Consider the following 19,835-nt stretch of genomic DNA (forward strand, 5'->3'; position numbering starts at 1 on the left):
GCAGCGGGGCTGCTGCTGACGGTCCTGTCTGTGGCAGCGGGGCTGCTGGCAGTCGCTTCCTGGGCAGCGGGGCTGTTGGCAGTTGCCCCCTGGGCAGCGGGGCTGCTGCTGGTGGTCTTGTCTGGGGCAGCGGGGCAGATGCTGGCGGTCCTGTCTGTGGCAGCCGGGCTGCTGGCGGTCGCTTCCTGGGCAGCGGGGCTGCTGATGGCGGTCTTCTACTGGGCAGTGTGGCTGCTGGCGGTCTTGTCCGCTGTGCTGATCTTCCCAGACTTGCTGGTTCTACTGTGCCCCTTTCCCACCTTGGATGGTGTCGCAGCTGTCTCCACACTCCCAACTGTACCCCTGGGAGTGGCTTTAGTGGTTAGTTTCTTTCCCCTCTCCCGTCGGGCACTGGACAACTTTTGATGCTTGACAGGTGGGGGACTGTCCGTGCTGTGGCTCCTTGCCACACTAGCTGCCCTGGTGCCTGCTGCACTCCATAATCAGGTGACCACTGGTCCCATCGATGTTGTGGCTGAGGTGCTAGGTTGGGACCTGGAGAGTCGGGCCCTAGGAGACTGACGGGGTGGGGGAGGTGAGGGAAAGAGGTCAAGGCTGGCCAGGAAAATGTTCTTAGGAACACTGGGACGGGTAGCTGGAGGGGGTTTGGGAGTGGAGGAAGAGGTTGTGGTTGTAGGAGGTGTACGTTTGCTGACTTTGGGTGAAGGTGCATGGGCTGGAGGCTGTCATGAGGTGGATGGCTGTTGGGTGGGTGTGTGGCTGCGTTTGTGTACCTTGGGAGGTGGCCTCACAGACACACTGGGAGAGGACACAGGGGACGTGTGAATAGTAGTGGGGTGGTGACTGCACGTGTGCGGGGTGTGATAGTGGGTGTGCTGGTGATGGACGTAGTGGCTGAGGATTTAGTGCATGCAGGTGTGAGTGGAGACGAGACAGGGAGGGAGGAGGGAGACGAGGAGGAGGGGGACACTGTGGAGGCTGTGGATGTTGGTGTGTCTGCATGTGTGTGATGCTTGCGTGAGTGCCTGTGGGATGTGTGGTGCTTATGTTTGCCAGAGCTTCCCTTGTGTGTTGAGGTGTGTGCATGCTGGTCTGATGGTGTGCTTGGGATAGGCTGAGGTACAGGGGTGTGGGTCTGGGTGGAGGAAGTTGGAGGGGGGAGGCTAGAGACAGGGACAATGGCTGCCATCAGTGCTGAGGCCAGAGTCTGAAAAGCTCGCTGAAGGGCTGCCTGACCAGAATGAATGCCCTTCAGGTATGCATTCGTCTGTTGCTGCCTTTCTACACCCTGGATGGCATTCAAAATGGTAGACTGCCCAACAGTGAGGGACCTGAGGAGGTCAATGGCCTCCTCACTGAGGGCAGCAGGGGTGACTGGGGCAGGGGCTGAGGTACCTGGGGCCAAGGTAATGCCCACCCTCCTGGGTGAGCGGGCACGGGGCAAAGGCTGAGGGGCTGCTGGGAGGGTGGTGCTGGTAGGGGGGTGGCGGCTGTACATGTAGATGCGGGGGGCACAGACGGGGCCGCCACCGCAAGGGAGCTCCCACCAGAGGAGGAGTCCGTATCGCTGGTGTCAGCTCCTGTCCCCGTCGTGGAGCTCCCCTCGCCCTCTGTCCCACAAGTGAATTCGGAGTCCGTAGTGTCACCCTCCAGGGCCATGTGGGAAGCAGCTCCCTCCTGCTCCGGTGCCACTGCTCCTCCGCCTGATGATGCTAATGCACACAAGTACAGGGAGACCACAAAAGGGGGTGAAGACAGAAGAAAGACATGTTCAGTGCATGCAATACCGCTTCCGTTGGCGGACACGACAGACACAGAAGCCCCCTGCACTACGCCGCGTACTTGGGGTCCACTCTTCAATCCCACGGACATGGCTTACAAGGCTATGGCCGATTTCTGCACACATGGATGTCACAGGAGCTGACTAGGTGTAGTTGGCTCTGTACACAGGTGGGGTGGGGTGGGGTGCCACAGGGCCTGCCTGAAGAAGGGAACTTAACTAGCAAACTGGCCCTGGCCTAGGGGAACCCACAGCCCACCTCCCCCACCCAGACACCTAAAATGCACGCTGAATCAACAGAATGAGAATGTACTCACCCCATTGTGGCTGCTGTGATGCCCTCAAGCGCTCATCCAAGTCCGGATACGGAGGGGGTTCATGGTGCGATGGGCACCCCTCCCACGTTGGGAGGCCATCCCCAGCTGGGCCTCTGCTGTCTTCATGCTCCAGCGGTGAATGTCCTCCCATCTTTTCCGGCAGTGGGTGCTCCGTCTGTTGTAGACCCCCAGGGTCCAGACTTCCTTGCCGATGGCACGCCAGATGTCCTTCTTCTGGTGGGCACTGACCTACAGGAATTGTACAGGGGAAAAGAGAAGTAATTACCAACTGCACCGTCACAGTCATTGGCCCGCATCCCTAACCTTGACATGACGCACATGCACTCACCGTCGTTTCATGCACGTCTCATTCTCACCCCCCCTATCTTTCATCCTCCCCACTCCACACAGGCATTGCCCATACAGCATGCTCACAGTGTACTTACCTGTTTGTCTGGAGAACCGTAGAGTAGTGTGCACTGGGGGAGGACCCCCTCCACGAGTTTCTCCAACACCTCGGTGCTGAAAGCAGGGGCCCTTTCCCCAGACACACGAGCCATTGTCTCTTCCAGACTGAGGTCACAGCAGCACTTGCAGTGTAGGTCCCCTCCTGTCGAAGATCAGGTATCGAGTGATTGAACAGAGAGAAAATGGCGGTCACGTCCAAGGCGGTGCATACCGTCACCCCCGGCATACATTGTCATTGGCTCCTGGGAGCCATAGGGTTCAATGTGAACCAATGCAGAATTGCGCCGCTGTGTTCGACCGCCTACCGCGACGGTGTACAACACCAGCGCAGTTACCTCATATACCCTTGTCCCACCTTACAGGTCAGGCAGCTGCCATTTCAGGGGCCCACATGGCTTTATTTTTGACTGCGTCACACAAACCTAGGCCTTGCCTAACCACTCATGCAGGCAAATTTCAATTTATGAATATGTTCAGAGTAAGATGTGTTTACGTACCTCAGAGTTGGTTGACTCTGTGCTCGCTGTTCTCCTCCATAGGCACCGTCCGCTGGGGCATGTGAGGAGATGGCGGCATCCTCTGGTGTACAGACCGCTGGTGGACCTATTGACAATGGAGGAAAGACATGTGATCATCACCTACAGGCTTGATTGTGCCACAATCCAGGAACTGTGTGACCAGTTGGAGCCAGACCTGATGTCAGCTATCCGCCATTCCACAGGAATCCCCCCTCAAGTGCAGGTGCTGTCAGTACTCCATTTCCTAGCAAGCAGGTCTTTTCAAACAACAGTGGCCATAGCATCAGGGATGTCCCAGCCTATGTTTTCTAACGTGTTGTCAAGAGTGTTGTCTGCCCTGCTGAAACACATGCAGAGCTCCATCGTTTTCCCTCCGGTTGAGGAATTGCCTACAGTGAAAGGTGACTTCTATGCCCTGGGACATATCCCCAACATCATGTATCCCCGCAGGAGTGAACAGGTGTATAGAAACCGGAAGAGTTACCATTCGATGAATGTGCAGATGGTGTGTTTGGCAGACCAGTACATCTCCCATGTTAATGCGATATTCCCTGGCTCAGTGGATGACGCTTACGTCCTGCGGAATAGCAGCATCCCTTATGTGATGGGCCAACAACAGAGGCACCAGGTGTGGCTATCAGGTGAGCACCTGGACCCAAATCAGTGGGAATAGTTGTCTGGATCTGTGGATGTCCCTATGAGTTAGTGTGTGTCTAACAGTTGTCCCTCGTCATTTGCAGGTGACTCTGGTTACCCCAACCTGTCATGGCTACTGACCCAAGTGAGGAATCCCAGGACTAGGGCAGAGGAACGCTACAATGAGGCCCATGGTCGAACTAGGAAGATTATAGAGTGGGCCAGGTTCAGGTGCCTCCATATGACAGGTGGTTCCCTATACTACTCACCAAAGAAGGTGTGCCAGATCATCGTGGCCTGCTGTAGGCTTCACAACTTGGCTTTGCGACAACAGGTGCCTTTTCTGCAGGAGGATGGTCCAGATGGAGGTGTTGTGGCAGCTGTGGAGCCTGTGTACAGTGAAGACTAGGAAGCAGAAGAAGAGGACATCGACAACAGGAACACGGTGATCCTGCACTACTTCCAGTGAGACACAGGTAAGAAGACAAACCTGCCTGCTACATCTAATTTAAATTGACTACCTCTCTACTGTCTGTCATTTTCACCCGGTGTATGGTCACTGAGTTGACACTTTCCCTTACGATTTCACAGATGTGGGTCCCACTGTGTGACATCTGCTTTGTTTCCTCATGGACTAGAGCTGTGTCACATAAGTATGTTGACATTACATTTGAAAGAGCATTTTGGCACTGTAATTGCTAATACACTATTTCGAAATCACAGACAGACTCCAGATTGTTTTGTGCTTTAAGGGAGTTTATTTAAGTGCTCAATATTTGAGGGGGTTGTAAAATGGTGAGGGGTGATGGTGGAGGAATGTCCATGGCAGAGTCCAGTCTATTAGTCTCACAAGTACATTGTCCAAAGGGGCATAGGAAGTGGAGCTGGGGCAGTTTAAGGATGGACAGGGTGACAAGGTGGGACAAATGGATGACAATCAGGGTGGTCTCATTTCTTGGTGGGGGTCTTGGCATCGTTCTCTGTCTTTGTCCTGGATCTCAGGGAGCGTTTGCGGGGTGGTTCTCCCTCTGCAGGTGGTGGGGTGATGGTGTGGTGGTCCTGTGGGGGTGCCTCCTGTCCACTAGCGCCGGAGGACGTGGTGGGCAGTTCATCATCCAGGCTAGTGTCAGGGGCCCCTTGTTGTGCCACAGTGTCCCTCCTGAGGTTGAGGAGTTCCTTCAGCACCCCTACAATGGTGACCAGGGTGGAATTGATGGATTTGAGTTCCTCCCTGGAGCCCAAATACTGTTCCTCCTGCAGCGGCTGGGTCTCCTGAAACTTGTCCAGTACCATTGCCATCGTCTCCTGGGAGTGGTGGTAGGCTCCCATGATGTTGAAGAGGGCCTCGTGGAGAGTGGGTTCCCTTGGCCTGTCCTCCCCCTGTTGCACAGCAGCCCTCCCAGTTCCCCTGTGTTCCTGGGCCTCTGTCCCCTGAACCGTGTGCCCACTACCACTGCCCCTAGGTCCCTGGTGTTGTTGGGGTGGTGGGTTAGCCTGGGTTCCCTGTAGTGGTGGACACACTGCTGCTTGACGTGTCCTGGGAACAGAGGTATGGGCCCGCTGGGTGGGTGCTGTGCTGGTGTTTCCAGAGGGGGGAAGCTCTGTATTGGTCTGTGCCAGTGTGAGGGGAACCGACTGTCCCCTAGGTCCCAGATGGGCCAGGCTGGTCTTCTAGATCCAATTGGACAGAGCTGCTGTCATCACTGTGGGCCTCTTCTGCGGGTGGAGTGGACATGTCTGGACCTTCCTGTCCGGTGATGGTGGGTAGGGGTCCTGCAGGGGTGTAAAAGCATGATTATTGCATCTGTGTGTGCCATGGTGTGCAATGGGTGGGTGACCGTGTACCCCAGTGCTTGCATTCCTGTGTAGGACATTGTGTGATGATGGTTTAGGGGGTGTGAATGGGTATGTGCAGTGGCCATGCATTGGTGATGGGTGTCCATGCTTTGGTGTTACATGCAGGGCTTGGTGTTGGGATGGGTGGTTTGTGATATTGGGACATGTGTGAGGAGTAGGAGTGATGGGGTTGAGGGTGAGGGTGGGGGTATGTGATGGCATGCAGGTAGGGAGGGGGATGTAATAGTAAAGGCTTGACTTACCATAGTCCATTCCTCTAGCTACTCCTGCGAGGCCCTCAGGGTGCAGAATTGCCAAGACCTGCTCCTCCCATGTTGTTAGATGTGAGGGAGGAGGTGGGGGTCCGCCGCCAGTCCTCTGTACCGCGATGTGGTATCTTTTGACCACGGAATGCACCTTCCTCCGTAGGTCGTTCCACCTCTTCCTGATGTCATCCCTATTTCTTGGGTGCTGTCCCACTGCGTTTACCCTGTCCACGATTTTTCACCATAGCTCCATCTTCCTAGCTATGGAGGTGTGCTGCAGCTGTGATCCAAATAGCTGTGGCTCTACCCGGATGATTTCCTCTACCATGACCCTGAGCTCCTCCTCAGAGAACCTGGGGTGTCTTTGCAGTGCCATGGGGTGGTGGTGTGGGTGATGTGTGGGGTGGTGTGTGTTGTGATGTGTGTGGTGATATTTAGTGGTGTGTTGTGTGAGGTGCGTGGATGTTATGTGGGTGATGGTGTTGAGTGCCTGTGGATGCTCGTTTGTAGATGGTAGTGTCTCTCTGGGGCCTCCAGTCGCAATTGTGGTCCTAAGGGTTTGTGGGTGATGTGGGTGTGTGTTTTATATTGTATTGGGTGTGTGGGAGTGGTGTGTGTATGTGTATTAGGTGTGTGTATTTCAAATTGTCCAATGTGGATGTGTTTTGTATATGTGTGTGTATTTTGAGCGCGGCGGTGTGTACCGCCAATGGAATACCGCGGTTGAAAGACCGCCGCGTGGATTCGTGGGTCGTGATAGTGTGGGCGTATTCCTGTTGGCGTGACGGTGGAGGATTCCTTATCGCCAGTTTATCACTGACCTTTGGTGTGGCGGACTTGTGTGGGTGTCTAGATTTTGGCACCCAAATGACCGTGGTGGAATTCCGCGGCGGTGTGTTGGCGGTCTTCTGCACGGAGGTAAGCGGCTTTTCCCGCCAATGTTGTAATGAGGGCCCAAGTCTCTTACCAGTAGGGATACCGGACTTAAATCACAGACCACAAATTGTGAAATCCCTGAAAGTTGCCAATCTCAACTTGAACTGGATCTGTAATCGAGTTTGTCAAATACTGGTTTGCTACTCTCATAACCTGAACTGTTCTACCTGAAAGGGGAAAATTTTGAACTTCTGCACTTCTGTGACCCGGGTCAAGCAAAAATGAAACTCTGTGACCCATGACCTTTCCCTTCACATAGGGACCTCTTTGATCTACTTCTAAGCACACACAGCTCCTCATCTAAACTGTCACTCATCAAATCATCATTTATTCCATTCTCACTGTGTAACGGGAATTGGTGCAAAGTGTTACTACTTCGGTTAAGCCTCTGACCTGTGACCTGTTGAGAAAGCATCATCTGTTGCTGTTCCATCGGGGCTTGAAGTATTTGAATTTGCTGTCTAGGTACCATGGGACCTGCTGTTGCATTGACTGCAACTGTGCATTTGTACAAGTGGCATTTGCACCTGCTGCATGGGTTGGAAATTTTGCACTTTATTCACATTATTCTGAAAATTTGGATTAGGACCGCTCACTCTCGGTCCTCTCACATTCTGGAATGAATTGATGTCATTACTCTGCTGAACGACACCATCCTGCACCATCATCGGACACTCCCATTTCCAATGTCAAATGGATCTGCAAACGTGACATGGCAATAACTTCTTCATTCCCTGCACATCATTCTGAACCACTAGAGTACCTAAGTCTGGACCACAATTCACGTTACCTCCAGGACCTCTACCTCTCATCAGGGGCTAAAACATCATGTTACGCTGCTGCTGCTCTGGTACCTGCTGTGGAAAATTCCTTTGCACCCCTGTTTGAGCTGCTTTAATCTGCATCACCATCACCTTCTCTTTCAACTTTTTCTGCTTTGCTCAATCTCATCACCACAGTATTTCACATACTGCAACACCTCATCAATTGTCTGTGCGTGCCAGCAAATGAAATGAATATTAATCATCTAGCTAATTTCCGGTCTTAATACTTCTACAAATCTGAACACAAAATGGAGCATGTCTTTCACCTCAATTTTTTCTGTACCACTGTAGTGCTTAAACGCCTGCAAATATCTCTCATAATACGCATGTGTCGACTGCTTTGCTTCCTGAAGCTGTCCTGCCAATCCTCTGCCAATCAATATTCTTTGGCGATATTCTCATTTTTAAAAACACAATCACCTTATAGTAATATTTAATTAACTCAGGAGATGGTGCTCCTGTATTCTTGTCTCTCTCCAGTTCACTTGTTGGCCAATCTACACTCTACTTCCACTTGATTGACAGATCAGCTGGAGCCACAATCTCTATTAATGTGTTCAAGTCCTCCCATATGCACTTTGCAAGTTTCACAAACCTGTCTGTCTGCTGATACCACTCTACTGGCTTCTCTCAAAATTTTGGATAATCATTTGTGAATGACAGACTATCACTTCTTCTCCACGGGACATGAACACAATTCCCCCCCTGAAATATCTCTTATCTGTAAAATTTTCGCTAGGTCTTTATCCTGCTGCACATTTGCAGTCAGCTCCAAAGAATCCCCTTGTCTCTTTTCTTTATTCATCTGCCTTCCCATTTTTCTAATGCTCTCCAGGTCTGAGCACTTTGAAGCTCCAGGTCTGAGCACTTTGAAGCAATTCCTTAAGGTGTGCCTCAAATCCGGCAGATCTCATCTGTTCAAAATCTTTAGCCTCAAAATCTAATATGTAACTTCTTTTCAAATGCTTCGTTTTCTCTATTTCTATGCCGTACTTCTCTTCCAAGTCTACTAGTTTCTGATGTACATTGCTCACCTCTCTCGTAATCTTCAGGCAGAAATATCTCAACTCTGCCTCAGTGTGGGATTCTAACCTATTCACACCCATAGTTCCCTCAATGAGTTTACCCGCTTCCATGCTTAGCCTAGCACAATTCAAATACTCCTCACCCTTAGGAGCACTCTGTGGGGTATTCAGCTTGTCTAACCAGTCAGTCAACTGCTGAGCTGTCAATCCTTGCAACAAAATGTTACTTGCTTGGACCAGTGGCACCTGCTGTGCAACTACATTCTGGGTCTGTGGTGTCATCAATTTTAAACTCTGACTAACTTTTGACCCTGCCATAGTATCTCGAAGTGCTACAAATGGACTAAGGTATAGTAATGATCTTGATCCATCAAAAGGCTGTCCCCCAGGGGAGACTACCTGAAAATTTTCATTATATCCTCCCCTCAACATATTCTGGGACATTGCTCTCTCTTCACCTATAGTGTGTTTCTTCTGTGCAAATAAGGGTACAGCTGGACCAACAGTAATAGGTAGCAATATAGCATCTGGGGATATTCTGGCACTTACACTCTGTGGGAGAGTAACTCCCATATTTTGATTCATCATCAAAGTCATATCTGACTGTGTGCCTCTCACTAGAGTAAATCTTGGCATTACCTGTGGCAGTAAAAGTGGAGGTGACTCAGTCTGAACCAACATAGGTCTCAGGTAAATCTGTTCCGTAGGCACCATTAAGTTCGAAGTCGTTTCCATAATGGGCACATCAGGATTAATTATCTGAACCTATGGCGGTTGTATCTGATTTTGTGCACAGGAGTTGTAGGCACATCAAGACCATTCTGCATCACATTCTGTGTCAAGCTAGCATTAACCTGCATCGTACTCATTGTCCCATTAACCTGTGTTAACCTGTGTCGGGGCTGTTGGTTCAGCACTGGTACTTGGAACACTCTCATGTGCTGTATATGGTGGTGGGTGATTTCTCAATAACTGTGTAATAAACTCATCATCATCCGATTCCTCCTCTACTGTTGAAGACTTTCTAGCCTCCCTACTATCGGATGGACTTCTGTTAGTCTTCCTAGTAGCTTTCCTTCCTTTCTTCTCATTGTCCTGCGTAACTGACGGAAACAACTTAATTCCGTGCAAAGCTTCCATCCTCCAAACTCTCTGAGCACTGTCCCACCTAGCCTCCTTTGAAGTCCTTTCTGCCTTTCTCATCCTCCTCTCGAATTTCTGTTGCTGTTGCTGTCTGGCTACTAACTCCCAAATCGCTAATGCCTTAAACTGTGCTGGTCTTGGAAAGGGCTTTGATTCATATAGCACCATCCTTAAATGCTCCAAAACCCTCAAGTTGAACGTCCCATTTGTAGGAAACTCTAAGTTCCTGTCCTTTTCTGTCAATTTGCACCATTGTTTTAGCCAAAGACATGGTGCAACATCCTTCTCTTCCATTACAATGTAAGCTGGTGTACCTTTTGGCAGTGTGGCCTTGCCTACATTCGTAATATGCGTATCTCCCCTTAAGGCACTCTTTAAAGCTTTAAAAAATGTAATGTTTTTGACCTTTTTGTTATACAAAATCAAATCAGGAAGTGACTTTTAATCCCAAGATTCCTTTCACCCACTTTCTCAAGCAATTGCCTCTCATGGACGGCTGCCAATCCGTGCATGACCCTTCTCACTAACCGACCTATCCCAGTGCGGCTCCAATGTCGTCACATTCACACGTACTGCGACTGACAAAGTCTTGTGGATTGTCCTCCCAACTCAGATTCACACGAACTAATGCAAAAATTGCAAGCACTAATCAAAAAACAAAAAACAAATCTGCTGACTTGCTACAGGAAAGGTAACACAATCGCTTCAGAAACCTTAAGGATTTTTCACGGACGGATTTCGCTCTAACAGCTACTCCTTCTTTCTCAGTCTCTCACAAGCAAAATTTACTCTTAACTGATCCTGGTGCACATAGGACTCGCCAAATCCCAGTCAAAGATTTTCTTTCACTCACTATACTCACACTCTGACTTGTCGACCATGCCTAATCAACCTACTAAACCAGACAGATTACAACATAAAACCAAGTGTCTCATACACTTTTCAATATACTCCAGAGTCTTAGACCACGCAGGGTCCGTACATCAACAACCTTGTGGACAATTTCTTAGCACAAAGCACCACACACATATGAAGTTCAATGAATTCCCTACTCTCACACTGTGGAGTACGCACACTCCTTTATCAACTTCATTTGGATTACGCGAACTCCCTAACCCCTCAAAAAACCCACAATTCACCTGCGATTTGCATAAGTTGTGCAAGTGCACCCTACTTCATTCACACTGTCACTAGAACGCTGAGCACATCCTCAAACAACCATTAGCAGGATCCAGGATTCTGGGAAAGTCATTTCCGGGCTTAAGGGAACATCATTTTCTCTCCAATTAGCATCATTGAAAAATAAAATCCAAATCTCAATAATAATGAACCTTCACCTCTGTTACTATCTCTGGACATCTATCATGGGATCTTAAGGAGACAAGCCTTCACCTCTCTTACCAACACTGTTAACACCTGATACTCTGTACAGGACATCTATGATACGCTCTGATGGAGACTAACCATTACCTCTCTGACCATCTCTGTTTACACTTGTTACTCTCTACCGGATATCTATGATAACCTCTTAGGGAGACGAACCATCAGTCTGCTACCATCTCCGTTAGCGCGTCTGACCTTAAAAAGTAAACTTACAAGGGGACGCAAATAGGTTGATGAACCTTTTGACTCACAATTAAGATGTTCATACCATAGCTCCGGCACATAATTAATAACCAATACACAATATCAATAATCAACAACAATCAGTAACAGTAATAATCAATTGTCAGTAATTGTCACTCACCATGACCTTTCAGTCATGAATAAACACACCTTTTAGTAAAAGTTTTAATATTTATTTCCCTATATTAACAATGGTAAGGTCATGTAGATTAATCTTGAAATCAAATGGAACACATATAGAAACAATACTGGCTGTCCAAAGTGGTGGAGGAAACGTGATCTAATCAAAGCTTGAACTACAACACATTCTAGAGTTACAGTGCAAATTAATCACAGAGTCAACTGCATCAAATTAATTACGTATATTTAGTATCAGCAAATAAATTCATCTAGCATTATTCCCCTATCAGCACAATTTTATTAGTGAAAATCCTTAACTAGCATCCGATTAGCATCAGCATATTGGGCTTCATGCAAAACAATTTAGTAACACAAATTTAGAAAAGCATCTAACTATGGCTCTATCAAAACAATGCAGTTGGTACCTAGAAAGAAAAAGCAAATGTGCATAATAATCAACAGTCTAATTCACAATACCAATAATATTGTGGCTTAGCAAGAAGAGTCAGTCTTCATCCTCGGACATCAGTCGATCAGCAAGGCAATCAGGATTCAGCATCAAAGTTCAGAAAACGCGAAGGCCCTCATTACGAGACTGGTGGTTGGTGTTAAAGTGCGGTAATAAAGCCAACAGGCTGGCAGTAACTACCGCCAAATTATGACCATGGCAGAAAGATCTCCGATAGACAGCCAATGTACCACACCGACCGTCAGGGCGGAAACAACAGCCACCATGGCAGTAGCCGCCTACAGCCAGGCGGAAGTCAATGTTCCGCCTACCATATTATGTTCCAGGAAACCACCACCTTTTCCGGGCGGTACCAGCGACATCAAAAGCCTGGTGGGAACAGACCTCAAAAGGGAAAGGACTCACCATTGGAGACACAGTGAACAACCACGCTTCCATGGAACCAGAACTTCATGTCTTCCCCATGATCTTCTACGTTCTGCTCCACCACGAACACCAACGCCGGGGAAGATGACGACGGTCAGTACAGCCACCTAGCACACAAGGGAGGGGGGAGGAAAAAGAGAGTGACACGCACAACACCCCACCACACCATACACACAGCCAGATGCATTAATAAAACATTTTTTACCCCGTATCTCGGATGAATAATGCAAGGACAAAACAATTTTGCAAAAGTGTTTGTAATAAGATCAACACTGTAGAAATAATAAGTTAGGCAAGATAATAGATATATACATATGTACAGAACATGGGACACAGCCCAGTCCACTATTTGCATAGTCCACATGGCCACAGGCCAAATTACAAGGCCATACATGTCACCAGAGAACACTGCAGGGGCATCAGTTGGTAAATAGGCAGGCACCTCAGGGGGATAGGTCACAGGGGGCACCTCAGCCGGGAGATGATACAAGACCACTGGTTCTGGAGGGGGCATCGTGCCCTGTGCTTGATCCTGGGAAGTTTTGGCCATGTGGGTGTCTTACCCACTGGTTCTGGAGGGGGCAACCTGCCCTGTGCTCTTGGTCCTGGGGAGTGATGGGCTACAGTCTCTCGAGTGGGTGTCTTGCCCACTGGTTCTGGATGGGGCAACCTGCCCCATGCTTGATCCTGGGTAGTGCTGGGCATGTGGGTGTCTTACCCACTGATTCTGGAGGGGGCATTGTGCCCTGTGCTTGATCCTGGGCAGTGGTGGGCATGTGGGTGTCTTACCCACTGGTTCTGGAGGGAGCAACCTGCCCCGTGCTTGATCCTGGGTAGTGTTGGCCATGTGGGTGTCTTACCCACTGGTTCTGGAGGGGGCATCATGCCCTGTGCTTGATGCTGGGGAGTGTTGGGCATGTGGGTGTCTTCCTCACTGGTTCTGGAGGGGGCATTGTGCCCTGTGCTTGAGCCTGGGAAGTGCAAGGTCACAGTCTCTCAGGTGGGTGTCATACCCACTGGCTTTGCAAGGGGCAGGCTGGACAGCAGCCCATGGAGGCAGGATTACATACCTTCCACTGGCAGTGATGGCTGCACAGTGGTGGTGGGGCTGCTGGTGGGGGGAGCCTCCTGTCAATCCCCTGCAACCTCAGACGGCTGCACAGTGGTGGTGGTACTACTGGTGGTGGGAGGCTGCAGCCCATCCTCTGCAACCTCGACGGCCTCAAGTGGTGGTGGGGCTGCTGGTGGGGGAGGTTCCTGCCCATCCCCTGCAACCTCTGATGGCTGCACAACCATGGTTGGTTTTGGGGGCTCCGTCACAGTTCCTGCCCCAGGCCCCTTGGTCTTCCTGCCTGCTGGTGCAGGCTCCTTGGTCTTCCTGGCAGCTGGGGTAGGCTCCTTACCCTTCTTGTCTGCTGGGGTAGGCTCCTTTGTCTTCCTGGCAGCTGGGGCAGGCTCCTTTCTATTGAGGCTGCCTGGTGCAGGCTCCTTCAACTTCAGGACATGTGGCCTGGATCCTTTTCCACCACAAGTGGGTGTGGTGACGACTTCGCCCCTGGACTGTGTGGCTGAGGTGCGTGGCTGGGTTTTTCCTACCCTGCCCACACGTGCAGGATGGGAGGTTAGGGAAGAGATCAATGGTGGATAGGAAAATGTTTTTTAATGACATTAGGGCGGGAAGAGGGAGAGCGAATGGGAGTGGAGGAAGTGGGAGTGGTTGTTAGAGGAGTCTGTCTGCTGCATTTGGGTGCAGGTGCATGGGCTGTATGCTGTTGTGAGGTGGATGGCTGTTGGGTGTCTGAGTACTTGCATTTGTGTACTTTAGAAGGAGGGGCAGACACAGTGGGAGAGGACACAGGGGACGTGTACATGGCTTTTGTGGAGATGTTTGCCAGTGAGGTGTGTGTTCTGCTTGGTGTGGTGATGCTGGTAGTGGATGATGATGTAGTGCATGCAGGTGTGAGTGTGGACGGAACTGAGGGGAGATGGTGGAGGAGGGGGGGAGACAGTGAAAATAGTGGATGTTGGTGTGTCTGCAACTGGATGGTGTTTGTGTGAGTACCTGTGGGATGAAGTGTGGTGCTTGTGTTTGCCTGTGACACTCTTGGCTGTTGTCTTGTGCGCATGATTGTCTGCCTGTGTGCTTAGGATTTGTTGGGATGAGTTGGGGTTGAGGAGAATGGGACTGGGACTGGGCAGTGGAAGTTGGAGGGGGGAGGGTAGGAACAGGGACAATGGCTGCCATCAGAGAGGAGGCCAGAGCCTGGATCGATCTCTGTTGGGCCGCCAACCTAGTGTGAATGCCCTCCAGGAATGCATTAGATTGTTGCATCTGGGCTGCCAGCCCCTGGATGGCATTCACAATGGTTGCCTGCGCTACAGAGATGGATCGAAGGAGGTCAATAGCCTCCTCACTCAGGGCAGCAGGGCTAACTGGGGCAGCGCCTGAGGTACCTGGGTGAGCAGGCACGGGCAACTCGCTGAGGTGCTGCTGGGAGGGCGGTGCTGGTACAGGGAGCTTCCATCAGGGGAGGTATCTGTGTCTAAATTGCCCCCTCCAGTCTCTGCTGTGGTGCTCCCCTCGCCCTCCATTTCACTGGTGCCCTCAGCGTCAGTGGAATTAGCCTCCTGGGTCCTGTGGGATGCATCTCCCTCTGTCGCCGGTGCAGGGGGAAAGAGACAAAGGATAAACTTGGTCAATGGTTGCACCAACACCACCGTTGGCGTACACAATACCCTCACACACAAGGAACAGGCCTACGCAATATGCCATAGCACTACCAGAGAATTAGTTAGCAGCCAAGGCATGAGGAGGGGCACACACCACCAAATGCAGCAAACCTGGGACCCACACAGCCCTGACCAGTTGTGGATGCCTACGAGCTAGGTAGGCAGGATAATCCCTTCAGAACCCTAGCCACCAGGGAACCTACGCTGCAATGTCAGGCCTGGCCTAGGAGCACCCACTGACACACATCCCCCACCCGGAAACCACCCTACTATGTGTAAGTTGTAATGATGGGCACTGTACTCACCCCCTTGTGGCTGCTGTGATGCCCTTAAGGGCCCATCCAGCTCTGGATAGGCCACTGCCAGAATGCGGGCCATCAGGGGGGTCAGAGTTCGACTGTCACCCCTTCCTCGTTGGGAGGCCATCGCCAGCTGGGCCTCCGCCATCTTCCATGGCCAGCGTCTCAAGTTCTACCACCGTTTGCCACAGTAGGTGCTCCGCCTGCCATAGAACCCCAGGGTCTGAACCTACTTGGCGATGGCACGCCATATACCCTTCTTTTTGTGGGCACTGACCTGCAGAGGCAATACACACAGGAAATTTGAAATACACAAACAGTCCTACTTGTTATACAGATGGCCCGCCATACCCGTTTCCATCACCATTGGCACACACATGGCCCAGTACACAACCTATATGCCGCCCAAAGGACAAACCCCCTTACACAAGGCCTTCACACACACCACTCCATGCATTCATGCCACATGCATCATGCCCACAGTGTACTCACCTGTTGGTCTGGAGGCCCATACAGCAGTCCGTAGAACCCCATCCACCAGTCTCTTCAACTCCTTCGAAGTGAAGGCTGGGGCCCTTTCTCCAGTCACACCGGCCATGGTTGGTTCCAGACACAGGTCACAGCAGCACATGTAGTGTAGGTCCTCTCCTCTGGAAGATAAGGTAGCAAATGAGGAATATGATAGAAAATGGTGGTCACGTCCGTGGGGGTGCATACCGTCACCGCCGGCGTAGATCACCATTGACCACTGTAACCCATAGGGCCCAATTATAACCAATGAGGAGTTGCACAGCGGTTCCCGACCGCCTCCCTCAATGGCGCCCAACGTCAGTGGAATTACCTGACTTCCACCTGTCCCTCCACACAGGACAGGTGAACGCCATTTAAGGAGGGGCAGGCCCTGGAAAACTGCTGCGTCACTGGTGAAATTAGTACATACTGGACAAACTATACTGACCCATTACAAGTTAACAGCATGCAAAATTCTGCTGTAGCTCCATTATTCAGTTTGTGACCGGATCCTCACTCTTTTGCCCCATAGATTCCTACCGCTGCGGATGAATAGGAGATGGAAACATACCCCGTGGCTAAATGTTGCCCCTCAATATTTCAGGTGACTCTTGTTAGCCCAGCCTCTCTTGGCTGCTACCCCCTGTGAGGAATGCCAGGACAAGGGCAGAAGAATGTTAAAATGAGGCACATGGGTGAACCAGAAGGAAAATTGAAAGGACCTTTGGCCTCCTGAAGGCCAGGTTCCTGTGCCTCCATCTGACAGGTGGATCCCTGTGCTACTCACCCAAGAAGGTCTGTCAGAAAGTGGCATAACCTGGTCCTCAGACACCATGTCCCATTCCTGCAGGGGGAGGAGGCTGGAGATGCCCGTGTGGCAGCAGTGGACCCTGTGGACAATGAGGATGAGGAGGCACAGGATGAGGGTGAGGACATTAGTGATCATACAATACTTCCAATGAAACACAGGTAGGCAAGTGTTACTTCACATTTCAATGACATTTGTTTGAATTTCTGTGGCACTGGTATGCTGATGTTTCCCACTGCTATGCCCAATTACTGTTCCCTCTGGCAATTCGTTTTGCAGATGTTGGTGACCTCACCTATACTCCTGGTGTGATCAATGCAGCCAGCTACAGGTCATTAATCTATGCTCATTTTCTGTACAGTTGAATTGCAATGTTTGTACCTGTTCCAATGAAAACATAATTAATATATGTGACATACTCCCAGATTCTTTTTTTTTCCAAGGGTGTTTATTGAAGTGTTAAAATATAGAGGGCAAGTGCAATGGGATGGGGTGATGATGGAGGAAAGTCCAGGGTATTGTTCCAGTCTGTTAGTAGCACAGGTGCTCTGTCCAACTGGACTTAGGAAGGGAATCAATGGCAGTTCAAGGTGAACAGGGTGACAGAGTGGGACACACGGGTGACAATCAGGAGAGTCTCATTTCCTGGAGGGGGTCTTGGCAAGTGTCTGTGGCTTCTGTCTGGATCATGGGGAACGTTTGCGGGGTGGTTCTCTTTCTGCAGGGGGAGGGGTGCTGGTGGCCTGTGAGTCCTGTGGCGGGGCCTCCTGGCCACTAGCGGCAGCAGAGGTGGAAGGCTGTTCAGATGTCTGGCTAGTGGCAGGAGCCTGCTATTGTGTGACTGCCTCCCTCTTAATACTGGCCATGTCTGGCAGCACCCCTGCTATGGAGATCAGGGTGTTGTTGTAGGCCTGGAAGTCCTCCCTGATCCCCTGGTACTGTCCCTTTTGGAACCACCTGTTCTCCTGCGCATTGTCCAGGATCTGGCCCATCGTGTCCTGGGAATGTTGATAAGCTCCCAGGATCTCTGCAAGTGCCTCCTGGAGAGTAGGTTCCCTGTGCCTGTCCTCTCCCTGGTGCACAGCACTCCTCCTAGTTTCCCTGTTGGCCTGCGCCTCTGTCCCCTGAACCGTGTGCCCACTGCCACTGACCCCAGGTCCCTGATTGTCTTGGGTATGAGGTGTGGCCTGGGGTCCCTGTAGCAGTGGACACACACTGATTGACCTGTCCTGGAGACAGGGGTGTGGGTACGCTGGGTGGGTGCTGTGGTGGTGTTTCCTGATGGGGAAGCTCTGTGGTGGTGTGTGACTGGGCCTGGGTAACTGGCTGTCCAGAGGTCCCTGATGGGCCAGGTAGGTCATCCAGATCCTGAAGACCAGAGTTGCTGTCATCACTGTGGGTCTCTTCTGTTGGGGGACTGGATATTGCTGGCACCTCCTCTCCGCTGACATTGGCTGGGGTACCTGTGGGGATGTAAATGATGTGTTATGATTTCTGTGTCTGACATCTTGTGCATATGTGGCTCTTTGGTTGTATTTGCACTGGAAGCTTTCACTTGTGTACTTTAGTGTATGGTGGGAAGATTAGTTCTCTATGGTTTGCATGCTTTAGTGATGAGTGTCCATGCAAGGCTGTGAGGGGTATCCATGCACTGGTAGAGCATGCAGGGCTTGGGATTGGGATGAGTAAGATGTGATGGTGGGGTGTGTGGGAAGAGGTGGAGTGATGGGAGTGAGGGTGAGGGTGGGGGTATGTGATGGCATGCAGGTAGGGGGTTGATAGTAGTAGAGAGTTGACTTACCAGAGTCCAGTCCTCCTTCTACTCCGGCAAGGCCCTCAGGATGCAGGATTTCCAAGACTTGCTCCTCCCATGCTGTTAGTTGCGGGGAGGAGGTGAGGGTCCACCACCAGTCCTCTCTACAGCGACCTGGTGTCTTGCTGCAATGGAACGTACCTTCCCCCGTAGGTCATTCCACATCTTCCTGATGTCATCCCTAGTTCTTGGGTGCTGTCCCACGACGTTGACCCTGTCCACGATTTTCCGCCGTAGCTCCATCTTCCTATCTATCGATATCTGCTGCACCTGTGATCCAAATAGTTGTGGTTCTACCCTTATGATTTCCTCCACCATGACCCTTAGCTCCTCCACTGTGAAACGGGGGTGTCTTTGTGGTGTCATGGGTGTTGTGTGAGGTGTGTGGGTGAGGGTTTGTTGGGTAATGTGTTGGGGTGTGTGATGTGGGGTGGGGAGTGGTATATAGGTGTGAATAGTATGTGGCTCTGGTTGTGTCAGTGATCTTGATGTCTCTCTGCCGGTAATGGTTTGTAATGGTAAAGGGTTGTGGGTAATGTGGGTGTGTGTTTTATAGTGGTGTGGGTGTGTGGGTGTGGTGTGTGTATGGGTGTCAGGTGTGTGTTGTTTGAATTGGCCAATGTGATGTTGTTTTGTCTGTGGGTGTCCATTTTTGAGTGCAGCAGTATGTACCGCCAGTGGTTTACCGATGTTGAATGTCCGCCGTGGTGCTTTGTGGGTCATAATGTGGTGGGAGTTGTTCTGTTGGCGTAATGGTGTGGGTTTTGATACCTCCAGTTTATCACTGACCTTTGGGCTGACGGATTTGTGTCTGTGGCTGAATACTGACGGATTGGTGTGCATGTGTGTCAGAATATGGTGAACGGATATCCGCTGCCGCGGCGGTATGTTGGCAGCAGCCAGCGTGGCGTTAAGTGGGATTTACCGCCAATGTCATAATGAGGGCCAAAGTCTCTAAGATATAAAGTTAAACATGTGTCTTGTCAAGATGCACAAGAAATATTGACCTTTCGGCGAGCAAGAAAATGGGCATTGAATCTAATGACAAAATGCAGAATGCTGGGTTCTTCTAAGTGCAGTGTCGTTAAATCACAAATCCTAAAACTACTTCCCAAATCCCTATTGGTCAGTTAATCACATGTTCACACTTTCTCCAATAAACCTAAAATTCCAAATATATGAATTCTACTATTACTCTGTTCACATGTCGTTGATTGGTTTGTCCTACAATGTCCTCATCCGGCTTGTCAGGTAGCAATATTGTTACAGCTTCCACTCCAGTCAG

Source organism: Pleurodeles waltl, chromosome 3_1 (assembly GCF_031143425.1).
Source record: "Pleurodeles waltl isolate 20211129_DDA chromosome 3_1, aPleWal1.hap1.20221129, whole genome shotgun sequence".
Classification (NCBI taxonomy): Eukaryota; Metazoa; Chordata; class Amphibia; order Caudata; family Salamandridae; genus Pleurodeles; species Pleurodeles waltl.